Below are 9,384 nucleotides of genomic sequence, written 5' to 3'. Positions count from 1 at the left end.
TTAATGTACTGCAGGTCACGACCAGCTAGGCGAGGTCACACTTGTTGTCGATTCTAACTTAGTTTCTTTATTTTCTTTCCAACTTGAAAGGTACTTTGGGTACTCTCAAGGCACTACTTCAAGGGCATATTGAAGGATAAATATATATGTACTGAATTTGGGTTATCGAATTAGTTACCTACTCTCACATGTACGTGGGCCTCGCGTGTATTTAAAAATTTCGGCGTGTGAAACCAGCCCTCCTATGGTGTGTGTAGGTAAAAAATTCGTTAAAAAAGGTAATTTTATATTATATTAAAGGGCACGATCAAACTTGTAAAAAGGTTGTGAAAACCAAACTTAAGGTCTGTTTGGTACTAATTCTTAGATTAAATTTTTTGGTCGTTAGAATGAAAAATAGGTCCTACCTGTAAGTGAAAAAGTAAAAAATGACAGTTGACCATGTTGAATAACGGTCAAAAAAAAATTGACCTAAAAAATCAGAAATAAACGGGGACTTAATAGTCACTACTACCTTCAATATCCTTTTCTTATGCCTGAAACTAGAAATATTTGGTAGCTCATAAGAAATTAAATCAAACTACTACATAACCTACATTGAAAAATATTTGTTTGAGAAGATGTACTTGTAGTGAATTAAATTTGGCTGCTCATAAGAAATTAAATCAGGTTGAAGGATCTAAAAAAAAGTTGTTAATTATTGTACCGGTGTTTAGGCTTTATATTGACATGATCGAGTCATTTAATTCATATATTGTCCATCAAAATTTCTTAATTCATTACTAAAATAGCTCTTGTTAAACATAGATTATAAATAACTAAATTTATTTCTTTTCTGTATTTAAGTATTTAGATAAGATAGGTCGATACAATATTAAAGTAAACAAAGATCTTGAGATCAAATTTTGGTGCCACCTATAATAAAAATTATGTATGAGTCAAATTATGACGAAAATTAAATTAGACGTGAACTTGTGGAGTGTGTAGAAAGTATAATTTAAATAAATAAGTGTAAAATAGAATAATTTTAATTTTGAAATGAGATAATTCAGAACCAACAACATACTCCATCCCCAAAAAATATAAGAAAAAAATTAATAATGAAGAGATAGTATACTGAAGAAACTCATTATGATACTATTTTGTTCACATATACTTTTTACATTCAAGGTACTGTGTATATTGCACGGACAATTGCTTAAAAATCAGAGGAATTGTAAAAAAATAAAATAAAAATTACTTATTCTTAACTTTTCAATGAATTCTTTATCAATATTTGTGGATGACCGATTTTTTTCAATCATTTCGACATTGATACCCTAAGAGCATGTCAAAATAATTGAAATATAAAACCATCTAATTTAATTCATTAAAAATTGGAATTGATCAATACATTTTTCATAACAAACGAAGGGGAAACGGAAAATAAAAATTAAGCAATTGTTTGATCCTTATTATCATTTTTCTCAAACTCATTTTCAATTACACATTTTCATAATAAAATATTTTGTGCATAAACCTAAAACTTTTTTCTACTTTTTAACTGCACAATATTAAAAAATTCCCTATTACAAAACGCATTTCCAACAAAAAATGTGGTTTAAACACAAGCTAAATAATGGATGAACTAAGATATTAAAATGATATATGCTTCGTTCATTGTATACTGATATACTGTTTGAATCCATTATTACATAATTTGTGGCTCTTTCTGAGTAAAGAGATAGTAAACACCGTGAAGCAAATATCTAAAAATGAAGAAAAAATTTTGATTAAAAATAAACCTTAAAACCATCTTCATAATTTCAAAAAAACTAAAAAAAACTAAAAAATCGGTGGGGGTAGGTGACCCACCATGCCCCACCCCATTTCCGCCAATGGATAGAGATACCAAAATGCTCTATGTAATCGTTATATGATGATCTTTGTGAATTAATACATGTATATGTTCACAATTTAGTTAGAGACGATTAAATTCTCACTTCTCATACAAAGTTCATTGTTTTCATCCTAGACAAAAATTAATTATCAATGTATCATTCGGAGATAAAGTAGGTTAGCAATTATAGATTGTAATCCTAGTGCCTTTTCTAATTTGATTATTTCCAAAATTTCTTAGTTTGTTTTAATTGCTTATTTTTCTAGATATAGTGAAAATTATAACCAAATAATTAATTGAGTGTTTTCTTGATTAAGGTAATTTTAATGAACGTAAAATATGTAGATAATGAGTCCTCATGAATTCAACATCTACTCATCATTTTATTACTTATTCAATAGTGACTTAGATGCAATCATAATGGCACACCCGTACTCCTTTATGATAGATACCCAATGGAGAAGCGAACTACCTTAAAAAAATAATAATAATAATTATAAACCTCACATGTGATCAAGTTAGCACTTTATAGTTTGTGTGCTAGTAGGCTTCCTACTCATTCTCGATGTTGCAAAAACAACAATTGGCAAGTAGATCAAGTTATATCCTAAGTGATTTGATCGATCATCACTCTAAAATTGACGATCAATGTCAATTAGTAAAGCCATAATAGATGACTAAAATGTTAACTCATACAAGTGTCATAATGATCAACGTCAATTAGTAAAGCCATAGTAGATGACTAAATCTGTCGTTAGTAATAGGGTTTCGGCCCAAAGAGTCTCAGGGTATTAATAGTCTTGAATAAGGCTAGTTTTAATAGGTTATCATGAGTTTAACACTCTACTCATCATTATATTACTCATTTACAATCCATCCACATGCAGGATAAAATCCATAACAAATTTTAAGCGCCATTCTCAATGAATGTTTTATTCACTTTTGCTTTAGTTAATTTTAGCTTTAGTTCTTTTCTTTATCTACTTATCTGCTTACTTTTCTTAATTTCAACCTATTGTCATGGAACAAGAAGTTGATGAGGATGACTTGTCCGTGCAATTATTTTTTCATCCATTGGACGTTAATGATAATGACTTGCTCTTGGAAGAATTATACATGTTATTTCTAGAGTTTGACGTTACTCCTTCGAAGCCAATCTGACATAATCACTTGAATGTAAGAAATGACCAATAGGATCCAAAATGTAATTCGAGCCTACCGACTTCACAATGTTTCCTTAAAACGAATTTGCTGCCTTCAATGGTGCTAAAGGCGTCCAGCAATCGTTTCCCAGGATAGAATGAATTTTCGTCTCTTACAAAAACAGCACTGCAATCTGCAGGAGTTCCAACGAACTCAACGAAGTGTGTTTTACTTCAAGACAATATCAAAACGAGAGAGAAGGGAATGAGATTCAAAGCACAGAAAGTTTGCAATGAAAATAGTTTGAATTTTATGGTAGAAAGACAGGCTATTTATAGAGTTGTTCGTGGTCATTCGAACAGTCATCACCTTTCAAACAAACCTCAAAAATCCGAACAGACATGTTGTTCTTAAAAGTCGCGTCTATTAAGTCGGCTAACAATCGACTGTTTGGTCGGTAAACAGACGACTGTTAAAAAAAAAAAAAAAAAAGCCACCCGGAATAAGCCAAAAATTTAAATTTCATAATGTACCCAAGAATTTGATTATTTACAATCTGGCCCAAAATTTTAAATAAATTTTGTCCAAAAAATTAATATAGTGCAAAGGTCCACCTGCACCCGAATCGAATCTGACCGGACTCGGACACGGGCACGTGCCGACGGTCGGACGGGCTGCGGCGGCGGCGGCTTGCGCGTGTTGGTTTATGATCGAATCCAATAGGATATAGGTCTTCCCCCTTCCAAAAACTATTGGTACCCCTTGGGGCCCAAACCCAATTCCAAACTTCCACCTTATAAACCACACCAAAGTTTCCTAACTTTCCTATGTGGGATAAGTGTTTGGAAAATCAAATTCTTCCATAATACTTAGTTTATGTGGGTTACTTTATCACTTAATATTTCACTCAATTTTAAATGATTTTCGACAAATAAATATATCACGTTAATCATCTCGCGGATCCTACTAAAATTTGGGCTCAAAGTTGACCCATTTCATAACCATTTTTTGAACAATACAAACCAACGTTCGCACAAAGTTTCATCACTACTCCGATACCTACAAATTGAAATGGCGAAATCTATCGAAATATTCTTGGTAAAACAACCAAGGTCAATGGGAAGAAGCAATAACTTGATTAGCAGTTTAGTAGTTGAAATATCAAGAATGGAATGAAACTGAGATGCAAATGTCAAAATTGATAAGTAAAGTGTCAAGGCAACTATGAAGAGCCCCGAGAATAAACTTGGGCAGATGACAAAAATGCTAACATAGCCTCTACGAGGCATCTTTCTATTTCGCGCGGTTTAGTCGCTAACAATTAAAAAGGGATCAGACGATTGTGTAAGGGACAAACCTCTTGAGACAAAGTCCCAAAAAGGGACGTTTTTATTGGCGATGACTTTAGAATTGGAAAATAAAAACAGAATGTCTTCAAGGGGTGCAAGCGCATGAGTTACTGTAAAAGAAGTATTTAAATCTAAACTAAGAAATTGAAAGTTATATATTCTCTGTTTGAGAGTGTTTGATTCGGGGTCCTTTACTCTATGTCTTTTCTTCCTTTTATACTCCATGGATGATCTCTTCGCGATTAATCGCTTAAAAACTACTTGATCGCTCTATAACTGCCCACTTCCCTTGTAGTGGCCAACTTGTCATGAAACTGCCTTCTCTAACTGCTACCATTACTTTTGTCGTTCAACCGTCTTCAATTGAATTCCTTGAATCATGGGACGTGGTAGGACTACCCAATAACTGCTTTATTAATTGCACCATAACACCCCATGTTTGCTAAGATGTTGGGCGACTCGAATGTTTGGACGAGAGTAGGGTCACAGCTCTGGGCGACTGCATGGCAATTCATTCGCTCAAATCTTGGGCGACTTGCAACCTTGGGCGATGGTATTACCACGTTCATGGGCTTCTCTATTTGGGCCTTTATCCTGTATTGCCTGATTGATTGGTTCTTTGGGCTATTTGATTTTTTGGGGATCTTCGAGTTGGGCTTCATTTCTTGGGCTATTCGACTTGGGCTGAACTTTTTGTGTGTCAACAATTACCCCCCAATATGGCAAAATTAATACCAATTATTAATTTTTGCCATATTCACTTTGTGTTTTCCAGCAACGTTCAAAATTCCTAAGAATTTCAATCATTGTTTTCTTCCATAGCCTGAAAAGGTGCGACGTTTGCAAACCCTTATAACCCCCAAATACGTTATTTCATTACACCACTAAATCACACCTCATTTTTTCGCGCCTCTCTCCCAATATTACTGTTCATCTCTTTGCTTCTCTGCTACGTAACTCTACAAAACTCTATTTCGTCCCTAATGGCTGCTTCACAATCTCAGTCTGGTGACTCCTTCAGTTTCGAAGACTTTCAGAAACTCTTTACTCGGCCATATGTAACTCCTAACTTTCTTGCACCGCCCAATGTCGAACTCAATGAGTTCTATCTAGGTCCTTCATTCAACAATGCCGAGACCATCGAACAAGCGGCTTTCGGTCAGCTGTTCCCTTGTACTCAGGGCCCTCCGTTTCTAAATTCTTTGCCGCTGGGGCCATCTCGCGAAAGAGGTATTCGCACTTGGCCTAAATCTGATGTCATTTTTCGTAGATGGCATGCTCGCCTTGTGGACCATGGTCCTACTAATGCAATTTTTGATAATGCTAGGATTTCTGATTTGTTAGAAATCTCTCTTCAACCCCCTATTTTTGACCGAGTACTTTTTCCAATCGCTTTAAGTTTTTGGTCTTCTGAATATAATACTTTTATTTTTCCTCTTGGTCCTTTGTCCATTACCTTAAGGGATGTTGGGACCCTAGTAAATCTGCCACCTTTGGACGATACCATTTTCCCTGGTATTTTGATTTCTGGTGTCGCCCCAAAATTTGGTAAAGGCCTCACCGAGTCTTATTCAAGCCTACAAACCCTTCATAACCACTTGAGCGCTGAACCTTCCCATACTGAGCAAGTGGTCTTTCTTCTGATTTGGCTTTGTAAATACATTTTGTGTGTGCCAAGCATAAAGCCCTCCCTGAGCTATTTACCCATAGCGCACGAATTGGCGCGTGGTAGGCCTCTGAATTTATGTTTTTTCTTTTTAGCTGCTCTCTATAGAGGCATGACCTCTCTTCAATCCCAATTGAAGAATGGTGCATCTCCCACTGGCAGTGGGCCTCTTTGGTTCGCTCAAATGTGGTTGATAGTTTATTTTCCATCTCTTGGTGCTTCATCCTTTTCCAGTCCTTCTGCTAGCTGTTATGGGCTAGCCATTGAGCTCCTGACTCCTGTAAATATGTCCAGAAGGGACATTTTTTCATTCTTTTATACTTTGGATTCAATCCCTTCCTTTTTTCCTTTTTCTCCCTTTTTGACCCCAGATTATGTGCAATCTCCATCCACTCTGGATAATGCGAACACTTCCTTGTTTGTTTGGATTCAGTTTTTGACCGGGTGGGAGTTGTGTCATGATATTTTGACTGGGACAATGCCAAGGCTGGGGTAGAAATATATGCTCCCCAATTTTTTACTCGCCAACTTGGTTTTGGCCAAACTTGGCCCGTTCCCCCTTGTTATTCAAAGAATTTGATAGACCGCTTCCACACCATTAATAAGGTGGAGGCAGAGGTTATAAATATTCGCAATCTTCTTTTAACGAGCAACTTTTCATTAGCCCCCTTCAATCCTAACCATGCCATCCATCCCCTTTTTGAATGACTCTGGCCATCAGTGAAGCGCAAATTGTTTGCGACTGATGCCAATCGTGCTTTCCATTCACTAGACCAGTCAAACATTTCTTCCACCTCTCCTGTTTTGGTCACTCCTTTGTCCATTAGGAGTCCCTCTTCTTCTGCTCGTGCTAAACAATCTGCCCGTCCATCGACTTCTCTTCCTGCCAAGCCCACTGCAGCTAAAAGTGCCCCTAACCGCAAACGGCCAGCTTCAGCGTCTCCCATTTTGGAGGATGATGCTAATGATGACGATGATACCCCTCTCATCGTCAGGAAGAAGGTAATTAAATTGGTTTACTCATAAGCATACCTTTCCATACTTGAGACTTTTCCATGTGCTGATAGTTTATTTGGACTTCTCAGAAAAGTTCAACCTCTCCCTTGAAGGCTTTGGTGTTGGCAGCTCCTGCTCCATCATCCTCTGCTGGGGCTGCTTCGTCCACACCAGCTGATGAAGGAACTACGCTTAAAGAGAAATCTTCAATCCCAGAATCTTCATCACAACCAATGGACGAGCCACCTTCTTCCCAGGGCGTTGACTCCCCAAACGTCGAAGCAGAAGGTAATTCATTTTTTGATGCTTTACCTTTGCTTGTGCTGTTGGCATTGATTTGTTGCCTTTTGAGTTCTACAGATATTCCCATGAGTCTGCCCGTTGCGGCAAGGTCTTCTCGCTTAGACAAGGGGAAGTCCTCACGAATGGTGGAGCCACAGGTGGTAGATTTGGCTGGGGATATGCCATCTTCCACGATTGCTGATGAGGTAATCTTTGCTTCACTTTTACCTCCACTTTGTTTAGTGTAGTGGAAATCTTCAATATTGGCGATTTTTTTTGCAGGATGCCGATAAAATTGTACGTTCCATTTAAGACTTGTTCACTTCCTGGGGGCAAGTCAAAACATCTCGCCCTGCTTCAGCCAATTGTCCTTCTGTTTCTTCAGAGGACGATATGAAGTTCCTCAAATAGTTGCAAAAGTACTCAATGTCTTCGCGCCGTATCTGAAAAAGAGTCTTTGCTTCTGAAGATCAACAAAGCTGCGGAAGAGTTGAAAGAAATCTCTTCCGAAGTCATGATTGAAGACTCTTTGATGACTAGTTTGGCTGCTCAGATGAAGGAGCTTCAAGCCAAGATGGACGACTGTAAGGCGAGAATGGCTGCTAAAAAGCGTAATGCCTCCCAAGGAATTGAGCGAACTAAATCTTTGATCGAGCAGTACAAGAAGTTGGAAGTTGATGATGATGTTGTGGCTAAATTTGAACATCACTTCTTCTCGACAGAACGAGGATTGGGGGAACTTTAGGGAAAGAATTCGTTCGGCATGGGGCGGATTGTAATTAAGACATATAATGCCTTAACTTTTTCTTTTCGTAATTTCGCATTTAACTTTCCCTTTGTAACCTTGTACTGATATAACAGCAGCCATCATTGTCAATGAATAACTATTTTAGCTTCTTGTGTATTTATTGACCTTCGTATTTTAATCGTCAATCGCTCAGACACATAACTGCTTTATGCTAAAAAAATTTGCACATTTTTTTTGATATTTCTGCCCAATTTTGGGCCATTTAATCTCATTTACTAGACACGAATATGGCTATTCATATTCTGTCTTTTCACCTTCACCCCACTATAAATGCACATTATATTCTGTCTTTTCACCTTCATCTCCCTATAAATGCACGTATACTTCATACTTTCCATCTTCATCTCCATTTTCTTCTTCAAGAAAACCAATTTACTACCATTGTTTGGATTTTTGACAATCAATCAAAAGCTTTCGTTTTCCATGAAAATGGATCATCTGATCCGCCCACTTTGACATCTTTCTTGATGTCACTTTTGGTATGGGAGATATAGAAAATATTATTTGGCCGGCTGCAAAGTTCTTCCCATCGTCTCCGTTCCTACAAGGAGTTCAATGATGGAAGATAATTTTTTGGGGTGCTTGCAGACCACCTTGTCTACTGAGAGTGCTTCTCAACCTCCTTGACTGTCGTTGCAGCGATGCATTTAGGAAGGCGATGTGAGGGCGCTTTATCTTCTTTTCTGCTTACTGAGAGTGTTTCTCAGCCTCTCTGCTTGTCTTTGCAGCAGTGCGATCAGGACGGCGATCAAGGCCAGTACACCCTCTTACTCAGCAATCAACCAGGAGATTAGTTTGCTCTTAATCGTAGTTTATAGAGCATTTAGCATCTTGTATTTCGCAGTTTTGTAATGAACATTTGATAATAAAGGAATTTATTTGAATGTATTTCGCTCTAGCCCTTTTTACTCTACGATCGTTCAATGCGATTTGATTACGCTTTTATTTGTTTACTTTCCCATAAGGAAGGAACATATTTTTTCAAATATTTGTCATTAATGAACCTCATGTGTTTGGTGCCGTCTAAATCTTCCAAATGATAGGCTCCATTAGGCAATACATTATTCACTTTATATGGTCCTTCCCAATTGGGAGACCATTTGTCATACTTTGGATCTTTGCTATCCAAAAGGAGTACTGTTTTCCAAATCAGTTCGCCCAGGCTGAACGACTTGGCTATAACTTTTTTATTATAAAATTTAGCCATTCTTTATTTCTGAACTTGCAATCTATCTAGGACGTCTAACTTTAATTCGTCCAA

Source organism: Olea europaea, unplaced genomic scaffold (genome assembly GCF_002742605.1).
Source record: "Olea europaea var. sylvestris unplaced genomic scaffold, O_europaea_v1 scaffold578, whole genome shotgun sequence".
Taxonomy (NCBI): domain Eukaryota; kingdom Viridiplantae; phylum Streptophyta; class Magnoliopsida; order Lamiales; family Oleaceae; genus Olea; species Olea europaea.
This window is presented reverse-complemented; position numbering follows the sequence as displayed.